This window comes from Mesocricetus auratus, unplaced genomic scaffold, assembly GCF_017639785.1.
Source record: "Mesocricetus auratus isolate SY011 unplaced genomic scaffold, BCM_Maur_2.0 Super-Scaffold_100009, whole genome shotgun sequence".
Taxonomy (NCBI): domain Eukaryota; kingdom Metazoa; phylum Chordata; class Mammalia; order Rodentia; family Cricetidae; genus Mesocricetus; species Mesocricetus auratus.
In genome coordinates, this window is record NW_024429193.1 from 58,083,192 (window position 1) to 58,095,725 (window position 12,534).

The following is a 12,534-nucleotide window of genomic DNA, read 5'->3' on the forward strand; positions in this document are numbered from 1 at the left end:
GAGCTCCAGCAATCCTCCCAATCTCTGCTCCCCAACAGTACTGGGGTCATAGGTATACTTACAAGGGTGATGGAGATTTGAACTCAGGTCTTCATGCTTGTTCAGCAAGAGCTCTTACCCAGAGAGCCATATCTACAGTCCTGAGCCCATGTTTCATGCGTATTTTTATTACAATAATATTAATGTTAATTATTCAAATCAATGGGGTTACCTTGAGTATTTCCAGAAGCACAGTATCCTACACCCTCCATGTCCCAATACCCCTCCCCCACTCCCTCTGTACTCCCTCTTCTACTTTTACTTCTTTTTAAAGATTCTCTTGATTTTTTTTTTTTTGGTTTTTCCAGACAGGGTTTCTCTGTATAATGGTCCTGACTATCCCGGCACTCGCTCTGTAGACCAGGCTGGCCTCAAACTCACAGAGATCCACCTGCCTCTGCTTCCCATGGGCTATGATTAAAGGCATGAGACACCACCACCCAGCCTCTTAATACTTCTTAAAGAAGGCCAGACATTTTCACTCTTCTTTGGGATTTGGGTCCTTCAATTCTTCTGAGTTTGCAAAAATTAGAATCCATGAAGGAACTCTGTTAAGTGTTAGGCAAATATTAAAAGAGAAATTGATTTTTGAAGATGAAGTCTTGCACAAACAATGTTTGTATTTTAAGCAATTCTGCCACCTGGGTTGGTTCATGGGCAAGTTATAAATAAGAATCTCAGGTTTCTCCATAAGTCCTTTTAGTCCATGTGAAGCCAGCGTTTCTGCTTCAGCAGAAAACCACAATCCGTACAAACACCATAAAACACATTTACCCAAAGAGGCCGGGACTGGTGTGAATCAAAGCAATGTCCTCCCACGCAGGAGGTACTTTCCACTGAGCCAAAGGGCAAAGGCTTTTGGAATCACAGGAACCAGAAGCCAGAGAGAGAGAGAGAGAGAGAGAGAGAGAGAGAGTGTGTGTGTGTGTGTGTGTGTGTGTGTGTGTGTGTGTGTGTGTGTGTGTGTGTGTGTGTGTGTGTGTGGTGTGTGTGTGTGTGGTGTGTGTGTGTGTGTGGTGTGTGTGTGTGTGTGTGTGGTGTGTGTGTGTGTGGTGTGTGTGTGTGTGTGGTGTGTGTGTGTGGTGTGTGTGTGTGTGTGGTGTGTGTGTGTGTGTGGTGTGTGTGTGTGTGGTGTGTGTGTGTGTGTGTGTGTGTGTGTGTGTGTGTGTGTGTGTGTGTGTGTGTGTGTGTGTGTTGGGGTTGGCATATGTCTAAGGTAAGTCTATACCTCAGTAAGTCTTTATACATTTAGGAATGAATGCTGTTTCATTCTCATGCTGATAAAGTCCATGCAAGTCTGTGCTCCATCAGGCCAGGTGCCAGCCACCCCTACAGACAGGTAAGAAACTGACCTGGATAATTAGCCCCGCTTGGAAGATGCAGACATTGGGACTTGACAGATGAAATGGCCTGACTTGTAGGTAAGTGAATAGGGGCTGTGGCTGGGAGTGGGCAAAACCACACCTAAGAGTCTAGGGCTGGTGAAGGCTTTTCATCCCCCCCCCCCATTGGATTGGGCTTCGGGAGGCCAAGGCCTGCAGTGTTTCTGACTTTGTTGTTTCCTCCTATCTCCTGTGAGCCAGGCCTTGTCTTTTGTGATTGCTTGGAATGAAGGCAGGCTTTGATTCCAAAGCCTCCAGAGTTTGGTGAGAGAAGGCTGTGGGGAGTGTGCTTAGATTCCTATCTTACTAGGTCAGAGTTCTGAAGGAAAGTAGGGGAAAGGGCAGGGAGTCTGGGAAAGTTCTCAGAAGAAAACCGATCCCTTCTTGGTGACGTTGAAGTGCATGTCCACTTTGAGGTGTCCCCCTGAGGCCTGTATCCTCTAGAGGACAGAAAGAACAGGTGCTGTGGCATCACGTGTGGGAAGAGCTCAATGTTTGCCTGAGAGAAACCTGCTCTGAAGTGGCACAGCTCTCATGAAACAAACCGGGTGCTATGCACAATCCTTTCTCTGGCTGTCAAGCCTCCATCTGCACCAATCTTTAAACAGCCTGAAAAGAAGCAATTCTGTTCTCATGGTCATTTTATGTTATTAGCAAACAATACGTCACAGCATATTCAACTGCATAGATAATTAGTCTTGCTTCCCCATCTTTGATGATTAAGTATTTGTCTTGCTCATTATAGTAACTTCTATGTGTATCACATTTGATCGTGTGGAGATTTTTCTGCATGGCTATACAGAATGCTTCCTCCCACATGAGCCTAGACAGCACAAGAGAAAAAAAGAAAAGTGTGTGTTTGAAGAGAGCGTATTTGAAAACCCAAGAGAAATACTTGAGAGGTCTGAAGGCTAAGGGAAGGGCTGGGCGTTTGAGTGGAGGTGAGGCTGAAGTTCGTGTGGGGGAGGGAGGTTGCTGGGGGCAACAAAAGAAGAATTCCCAGATGGACCAACCACTGCTTGACAGTCCTTCTGGAAGACCTCCATCTCTACTCCCCAAGGCTGGTCTAGCTGTGTTTTCTCCTAGTGCTGTGCTTCCCAGGAGCATTGTGGGAACCCTCGCTCAGAGTTGGCCTCTGAAGTCAGCAAGCAGGGATGGCACATGGACTTGTACAGGATCTATGGCCCTCCACAGTGTGCTCTCACATTAAAAATGCTCGCAAGGGCACAGACCAAGCTGGCCATTAATGCTTCCAACACAGAGCACCAGAGGGAGCAGGCAGTAGCCCTGGAAAACCAAGCTCACCTGCTATAATAGCAACATGCCTATCAGCTATAAGAGGCAGATGGCATCAGCAAGAATTTAGAATGATCACAATATGTGCACTTAAGACAAAAAGAGCTTTCACTGAAAAGAATTCCTGAGTACATAGATATAATGTTGATAAAAGAATACTATATGAGGACTATTATAATATGAATATAATAAAAATGATCAGCAGGAATATTTGATTAGGGAATCCCAACAGGCTAATAGGCAGGGTATCGTGGCACAAGCCTGTAGTCCCAGCGCATGAGAACTGGAGACAGAGAATCCCAATGAAGGACAGCATTGGCTACACCTTGCTTTAACCTCATCTTGTGGTGATATCTAGTTTGTACAAATAAAGCTTGCCTGAAGATCAGAGGGTGGAGCTAGGCACTAGCTAACCATAGAGGTCTGGAGGTCTGTACAGACAGACAGGAAGTGAGATGGCTGGGTGGAGAGAGGAGTATAGGCAGGAGGAGAGAGGAACTCGGTCTCTTTTCAGTCTAAGGATTTTGTAGAGATAAAGAGCTCTAACTGCTGACTGCTTCTCTGATCTTCCAGGTTTCACCCCATAATATGTGACTCTATGATTTTATTATTAAGACTAATTAGAACTTGTGTTACATTATCCCTTCCCAACCCTTGAAATCAATTGGAAAAGGCAAAAAAGGGGGGGAAATACTGTTCTAAAATGTATTAAATACATTTCTAAGATACTAGAAGAATAAATGTATAATTATCAATAATATCTGATTAATGGGTAACCAACCCCATAAGAGGAATGTTGAAAGAATTAATGATATATTTTTGAGGAAATCAATCTTTTAGTAATAATTCCAGCTGCTTGAAGCCAGGGAAGTTGGTAGAGGTGATAAAACAGCAACTCAAAGAACACGGGAAATTCCTTACATTTATAGATGTTAGAGGATGGGGTATTTGATCTTAGCAGTTTAGTGAAGGAACTAGACAGGCTACAATGCATGACTTAGCCCCTCTACTGGGGCAGTCTCTGTGAGTTAATATTCCAGCCTTCTACCTACATACAAAAAGAAACAACTTTACAGATCAAGGGTTAGAGGGACATGGGGCCCAGGGGATGTATGGGTATCCACTTCCATTCTGTCTACTTCCTGCTGAAACTGGAGTATCATGGGGGAGGTTATGGTCAAGCCTCTCTCCCTCTCCATCCTGTGCCAATTGGTCAGTTGGTGATTGCTGGCGTCAAGGGCTAGTATCTGCATTCATGCATCAAGAGGATATTATGCATGTGAGTCTGTGTGGCATGCTGGACAGGTCTAGATGTATCAAGCTAACAGCTGAACGAGAAAGGTGCTGTCTTTAAATGGGAATTTGAGCTTCCCCAGAGGCCACAGGAGTAGGTAGGGTCAACTGAAGGGTGGTTCGCCAAGAGTTGCCTTCCGGAACAGGGCCAAGAGTTGAACTAAAATCTGGTGTAAGTGTGAGTGTCTGCTTGCAGTCCCATTTATCCTGGGAAAATGAACTGAGACCCGATAGGTTAGTGGAAGTGGAGGTGGTGATTCCAAGTGGGGTCCTTACCACAGAGGTTGAAGGAGTTGAGGGTTAGGGTTTTTAAGTAGAATGAGTTCCAGGTGGGTGAACACAGGATGGTAAAGGACTTCTGAGTGATGTCACCTCTACCTCATTTAACTGGTCCCCTTGATCTTCTTTCACCAGATATTCGCTTCCAGGTCCTTTGTTTTCCAAGCTGCTGATGGGGTAGGAGCCTAGGAAGGAGGAGGGCAGAACCCCAGGAGCTGTGTGAAGAGCCCAGTAAAAAAGAATCCCAACAGTAGGGCAACACTCTGGAGGGGCAACCAGAACCACCAGTGGGACAAAACTAGAGGATCACTAAAACCCCAGAAGGCACAGTCCAAGGGGCCACCAGAGCCAGTAGGACAAAGGCCAAGTCAGGAGTTGGAGGGAACAAAATGGCTAGATAGAAAGAGCCCTGAGGAGGTTTAGATGAGACTGGCCCCCATGGACTCACATATTTGAATGGTTGTCTCTCAGTTGGTAGACTGTTTAGGAAGAACATGGAAGGTTAGCCTTATTGTAGGAAGTGTGTCAATGGGGGTAGGCTTGGAGGTTTTAAAAGCCCTCTCCATACCCAGACTCATTCTTTGTCTGCCTCCATCTTGCCAATGAGGCATAAGCCCTCAACTACTGCTCCAATGCCATCCCTGCCTACATGAGACCTTGCTCCCCATCGTCAATGCCCCTCTGAAACTGCAAGCCAGCCCCAATTAAATGTTTTCTTCTATAAGCTGCCTTAGTCATGGTGTATCTTCACAGCAATAGAACTAGAACTAAGACAGCCCTCCATTTAAAAACAATCCATGTATGTTTACCTCCCAAGTTCACACCAAATGTTTTTAATAATGAAGATTCTTTCCAGGGTCAGTTGAGAGATACATAGAAGCAGATATCAGGCTATCAGTTCTTTAATAACACTAGCTGCTGGTAGTGGGGGGGGAATCTAGGAAAGGAAATATAAGAGCAACCAAAAGTACACCTTTCTTTTCCCCTAAAGATGGTGGGTACATCTAGGGGCTGGCAAGATGGCCCAGGAGGTAAAAGTATTTGAGGCCAAGCCTGACCCCATGAATTCAATTGCAGGAAAGAGAGAAACTTCTCCTTCACGTTGTCCTCTCTCTTTCACCCTAGAGCCAAGGCATGCCAGTGTACACACATGTGCGTGCATGCACACACACACACACACACACACCAAACTAAACAAATGTTTAAAAAACATTTACGCTGTTCATTATTGTGAAAAATGCATCAAAGAACAAAAAATGGGAGCTGAGGAGAGCATGAAACTAGAGCATGCACAGACATAAGACAACATGAAGGAAACGGAAGTGTGTGTGTTTGGGGGGCGTGGAATTGTGCCACACCATGGCAACACTGGGCTCAATCAGACATTGAAATAAAAAGGCTGAGGCAGGAGAATGGCAAGTTCCAAGCCTTTCTGTGCTACATAGAAAGTTCAAAACCAGCTTTGGCAACTCAGTGAGATCCTGTCTCCAAGAGAAGAGGCGGGGCTGAGCAAATAGCTCATTGGTTGAACACTTGTCTAGTATACACAGGGTCCCCAGTTCAGCTCTGGAACGCTCCCTCATGCATGCAAACATAAGCAGGGAACAACAAATGCATTCTTGGGTTCTCAGGGACCTGTAAAAGTCAAAATTGGAAAAGAAACTGAGTGCATTCAAGAGCATGCAGTCCAAGGCCAGGAAACACACAGGTGATCAAATACTTCAGGAAATGGTTTGTTGATTCAGTGAATGTTCCAGAAACAGCTCAATTTGTAAAACTCAGCAGCATTTCTCTACATTAGCATTAGTCGATGAGAAAATTAACAATAGCAACATAGCAACATCTGGACATTAGTTGAATGGAGACAGCGTAAGACTTCTGTAGAAAAAGTTTTTGAACTTGAAGGCAGCTTGTTTCTCTTTTTGAAATCGGGCTGTGTTTGGTTAAAGTGACACAGATCTAGAGGAAATGTCAACACGCAAGCCTTTGGACAGAGTGCACAGGCTTTGCTCACATGTACATTCTGCCCAGTGCTGGCTTAGGACTTTGGACTCCCGCTCCTGTGAAAATTCTAGTACTTGCAAACTATTAGTAAATACAGCTGAATCAAAACTCTGGCCAGCAAATGTAACTTTGTTCTCAAAGAGACTTCTCCTTAATTGTCCTTTTCTTAAAGATGAAATTTATCTCAGAAACATCTAAATATAGGGCCTATGAGATGTGGCTCAGTCAGTAAATGTGCCTGCCACCAAACTTGATGACCTGAGGTCCAGGTCATGACCCATACAGTGAAAGACAAGAACAGACTCCCACAAGTTGTCCTCTGATCACCAAACATGTGCAGACACACACACACACACACACACACACACACACACGCTCACACGCACACAGAATATACAAATTTAAAAAAGAAAATGCAAATAAGTAAACAGAAAACATCATGATTCAGTCACAATCACGACAAATGCCTTCCTCTGTATCTGTATAGTTTCTTAATAGATGTTTTAAAGCTTAAAAGACATAACATCAAAACATGAAGCTCAAAGCACCTACAACAGATAGAAAATGTGTGACTTGTGTGACTTCCCACCAGGCACCCATTCTCCTGGGCAGAGTTTCCCTATCTGATCTAAAGGCAACTTTTCCTTCACTTGGTGTATCACCAAGTTGTTCACAGTGTGCTTTCTCTTAACTATGCAAGGCCATCCATGCTCCAGAGTTCTCCTCACCCTTCTGAATTCCCTCCAGAAGATGCATCCCCAGTTCTCTCTCCCTGAACTTCTAGAATTGACCAACTCAAGGCAGAACCATCTTCCCCACTGGCCCCTGGTTCACCCCATCATCTCCACACAGTGGCTCTTCAAACTGTGCAGGCTCCGCTCACCACCTGTCCTGCTGCACAGCTAGTGTGAGGATTGCTAGAGACACTCCTTCCTCCTTGAGCATTGAAAACTTCCATTCTTTCCCCATACAGGCACCAGATACAATGGTCATGCCTGCTGTACAGATGTCATTATGTGGAGCTACTTCATTCTGCAAAAAAAAAAATCTGTCAGTTTTCTTCAGGCAGTGACCTCAGACGGGAGAAAGGAAAGCAACACAGACAATGGAAAAGAAGAAATGGAGAAAGGAAGGGAGGATGGGAAGGGCCAGGAGAGATTATGGATTTGGATTTGTGCTATTCCCTCTCTATGTCATCTCAGCTAATTTCCTTTAACTCCCTACTCCATAAAATTGTGTTAAGTGAGATGAACTTTTATTTGCTTGTTTGGGGACAGGGTCTTCCTGTGCTGAGATTACGGGTATGAGACACCATTCTGGACACTTCTAGAGAATTCATCTCAGCCCCCACTTCTCTCTCCCATGACTTCTAGACCAGATCACTGCAGGCAGAGTCGTCTGCTCTAGTGGCCCCTAAAACAACTGGCCTAGATGAGATTTACAAGTAACTAATACTTGAAAAGTATTTAGTGGTAGTAACTGTAATGATTAATTTTTGATATAATTTTCCGGACAGCTGGGCATCCACATATTTGCTAAGACATTGCTCTGGGCATTTCTGTGAGGGTATTTCCAGATAAGTTTAACTTTTAAGTCAATAGACCAAGTGATGTAGTTGACCTTGTTAATGAGGGTGGCCCTCAGCTAATCAGTTAAAAGCCCAAACAGAACAGAAAAATGAACTTCCCACGAGTAAGAGTGATAGGTGCCTCCTGCCTGGCAAACACCTGGAGCATCAGCCTCTGCTTGCCTCCCACTGAGCAGTTAGCTCTTCTTGTGTGTCCAGCCTGCCAGCCATTGGACGGGAGCTACACCATCAGTCTCCTGGTTCTCAGGCCCTTGGGCTTGGGCAAGAGCTTTACTCTGGCTCTGCTGGATCTCAGCTTCCCACCCACAGATTTGGGAACTTATCAGTGTCCACAATCATGTAAGCTAATATCTTATGAGACACTGCATACATGCACACACATGTATACACCCACATGCTCAATTCTTTGTTTTTCTGGAAAGCCCAGACTACTGCAATTACAATAATTTAATTGTAGTTTGTATTTCTTTGCAAAATGATAGTCCAAAAATAATAATATTCAAGATACCTTGAATTTTTGTTTAATCCTGTTCTATGGGAAAATTATTTTATTTGCAAAACAAGGAACTGACATGAATTCTGAGACACTTTCTGAGGCCATGAGTTCTGGAAACTTCTTTATCGCAGGAGGTAGCTAAAGAATGGCAACCCCCTTTTTTTCTCTAAGGTCAAGGTTTTACACCGGTTTTTAAATTTTTATTATTATTGCTTTCCTATCTGATAAGTTAAACAGTGACCAGAAAGGAAGGGGAACATTGGAGGCGTAGAAAGCAGGCGAAGGTTCAGTCGATTGTCAGATGCCTGCAGGACCCCGGAAGCTGGTGGTTAAGGGAAGCACTTTCCATAAATGTCATCTCACAGGAGGAGACCCCCAGCCATGGCTAAGAGCATCTCTAGGTCTGTGTACTGCTCCACAAAAATGTTTGTGAAGGTTTGCACGCCCAGCAGGTGGAACCAGGTAGAACCTTATACATCACCTAGTCTGCGGCTTCTTGAGAGGTGGTAGTGACATAGTTTTTGAATCCCTGATCCCCATATAAAGTGGTTAAAGGAAAATCATAAGCTCATGAACACTGGCAATAAAGTGAAGTGATAGTTTATCCCTTTGATCCACCAAATATGAGGGGTGAGATCAAACAGAACGCTCATGTTGGCCTCTGAGAATAAGAAAGCAGAAGGCAGGATGGGTTATAGGAAGCTCTGGGTATAGGAGAACCCCTAAACCGTCTGCCAGAACTTGGGGTGGTGGGAGCTGGCAGGCTGACACAGGGGCAACAGCTAAACCTGGGAGCTAAACACTGTTGACCACCGGTGTTAGTAACTGTGAGCTCCACGCCCTGGGGCTGGACCAGCACAATCATCCTGGTACCGTTTATACTTTAATGATCTGATTGGTTTCATGGTATAAACATCATCATCATCATAATCAGTTGCAGGTATCAACATGAACATAAAGTTGGGAGCCAGCTGTGGGAAGAGCCAGGGCCCCTTTCCAGGCCTGGCTGAACACTGAGTACAAACTGCTGAGGGGAAAAAAGTCAAAACGAAGCAGAATGAGGAAAAAGGATTTAATGGCCGTGAACTTTTCCTTTCTTGGAGAATGAAACAGGTCCAGGGATCACAGAGGACACCAGCATCTTTCTGAACTCTGAGGAAACAGAGGAAGGCGCTCACTCCCTAAAGCTAGCATGGCTACTTCAAACCAAGTTGCCGACCAGGAACACCAACACACCCTGAAATGAGCAAAGCGCTGTGAGAAAATCCTGTGAATTTTCCTGTGATAAGTCATACAACATCACACTGGCCAGAATCGCAGAAACAGGCAAGGCATGCTCATTCTGGCTCATCTATTCTGGTTGGAGGCCACACTACCTACAACGAGTTAAACTAGCCTAACGCAAGCTGTGACGCTCACAGTGGCTTCCTCCTCCCACTCAGTCAACAACTTTCTGTTCACTCCAAACTTCCTCCCAGTTGCCATAGATTTACAACTAGAGGCATACCGTGTGCCAGACCACCTCATCACACGCTCAATATCTATTCCCAATCCCTTCATGGCTCAAATGACAGCTGATAAATCATTAACAAAGGATGCCTCTGTGATTAATTTCAGCTTCGTAGTTTCATTTCTAGGTGTTTTTCTACAGCCGATGTCTTATCCATTTTTCATTCCTGGATTCATTTGAACACTAACAAATATGGGCTTTAAAAATCCTGAGGCGAGATATGGGGAGGAGATAGGTGGCCAGAGAAGTTTTAAAGGCTTGTTTCCTTGGAAACAAAACAAACTTTACAATAGCTAGAAAGGAGGGCTGTGCATGACTTGGTACTCGTAGGAAGCAGGGACCTTTGGGGACTGTGGTTGCAAGACAGGTTGTTGTTTGGTCACTCATACTAGAATGGAGAAGGCAGATTGTGAAGAGGAATGAACAGAGAAGACTGCATTCACTATTCAGGAAGACAATTCATACAGGAAAATGGAAAGTCACACAGGAGTGACTTCTCGAGCAAGAAATAGTGGGCCCCGATTCTTTGAAAACAATATTTAAATTAAAACCTAATGACATTATTCCCCACTGACCTTTCCTCTCTCCGACTATTCCCACACACACCTCATTTATTCTCTCAAATTCGGTGTCTGTTTTTTTAGCTGTTTTGAACATGTGAATGTTTTGCCTGAATGTGTGTATGTGTACACATGCATGCCTACTGCCAGTGGAGGTCAGCAGGGGAGTCAGATCCCTTGGAACTGGGATGATGGTTGGTTGTGAGCTGCCATGAGGGTGCGGGGAATCAAACCTAGGTCCTCTGCAAGAGCAATACGTGCTCTTAACTGCTGAGCCACCTCTGCAGCCTGACATGGATTTCCTTCCTTGTTGTTATATATGTGTATATTCCTAAATATGTAAATAAAGACTGCTCAGTCCATGTAGTGTTTTGTATGTATGCGATTTCAGGACTGAACATTTGCTAATGGGTAGCCAATTTGGGGGCTCTTCCCAAACTGAAAATATGTTTTTCCTACTGTCAGCCTTCCGTAGTCACCTGTGGTTTAGTCCCTATGAGCTTTCCCCTTTGCATGTTAGCATATCTGTTGGTGTCATTCTTGTTCAGGTCTTGTTTAGGCAGTCATGAGAATGAGAGAGACTTCATAAGTGTAGCTTCTTTGGCAGTTTCTCTGGCTCTTACAGTATGTCTATCCCCCCTTCCCCTATGATCCCTGAGACTTGGGTATAGGAATTGTGTTGTATTGGTTTCTGTTGGGGCTGGACACCCATGGTCATTTGTTCCTGCATTCTTAATTGGTTGCAGTTTTCTGTAATGGTCTCTTGTCAGTTTCAAGGAGAGATTTCTTTGATGAGGGGTAAGACCTCTATTTATGTATGGGTATAAGGATAAATATTTAGAACATAATTAGGGATTATGTTGGCTTAGTTAAGTGATGGTTGTAGATTCTTCTCTTGGATTCATGACTTCATTAGGCTTGGGTAGCTGACTAAGTTTCTAGTACCAGGAATTCTTTCCCTCATGCTGATCAGGCCTAAAGTTCAAATAAAGCACTGTTGATCACCAGCCGTACCTTAGGAATATCATCCCATAGTAGTCATTATTTTAGTTCACTGGCATCATCATATAGCTGGGTAGTACCGCTGGTTGCTTCCTTCCCTTAGAAGTTTGCATGGTGCCTTCTGGAGCCACGGAACTTAGTCTTCAGCGAGGAGACTTTCAGGTCAGAACCAGCTAAGATCCTCCCAGTCCTGTGTCTACAGTTCATAGTGCCTTTAGCAATAGAGGCTTACATTCAAGCAACAAAGGAAAACAGTGGTAGCCTATAGTCTATAGTTTATGTTTTAGGAGTCTCCTGAACAGCATTGACCAGCGATGCAAAAGGGTGTTTCTCATGTCTGGTGTTGGGAGTTCTGTCAGAGAGTCTATGGCTCTTTGTCATCTCAGAGGGGCAATTTTCATTTAAACAAATACATATATAGACTTACATGCATTATAGATATTTTAGGTAGATAGCATGACTCCTTATGTCTGTTTCAGATATCCTCAGTGTTATTTTGTCCTTCCTCCTTTTTATGTATTTATCTCCCTCTGACTCCCCAACCAAAGAGCCTCCTTTCCCATTTCCTCCTTCCAATCGCATGTGCCTGCTACCCCCTTCTTTGTGGACTCCCCCACCCCTGACTGTCTCACTGGTTAATGCAGTTATTCCAAGTTACATATACACATTTAGAAGATTTGGAACCACAGATGGCAGAAAATGTGTGACATTTGTCTGTCTGGATCTGGGTTACCTCATTCAATACGACCTTACTAGTTCCACCCATTTGTTTAAAAATTTAATTTCTTTATTCATTTTATAGCTGAATAGTATTCCATTGTCTATGCACTACCTTTTCTTTGTCTATTCATCAGTTGAAGGACATTTAGGTTGTTTCCATTTCCTAGCTATTGTGAAAATATAAGCAATGAACTTGATGGAGCAGATTATCTGTGGTGTAGGATATCCTCTCCTTTGGGCAAATGCCCAGGAGTGAGTGGTTTAGCAGAGTCATCTGGCAGATCTATTTTTAGCCTTCCAAGGATTCTCCACATTGATTGCCAGGTTTGCTGCACCAGCTTGCAATCCCACCAACAGTTAATGAA

General features: G+C 44.1%; 1 long non-coding RNA gene across 2 annotated transcripts; it reads left to right on the top strand.

Moving 5' to 3' along the window:
• Window positions 1-779: 779 nt before the first annotated feature.
• LOC121142384 lies at window positions 780-9,973 on the top strand. Of its 2 annotated transcripts, XR_005879395.1 has the most exons (3): window positions 780-865; window positions 1,292-1,460; window positions 9,312-9,973. It is a non-coding gene; the product is annotated as an uncharacterized LOC121142384 (long non-coding RNA). The 2 variants fall into 2 exon arrangements; XR_005879394.1 differs by lacking the exon at window positions 780-865 and having other exon boundaries at window positions 1,239-1,460; window positions 7,267-9,973.
• The last annotated feature ends 2,561 nt before the right edge of the window (window positions 9,974-12,534 follow it).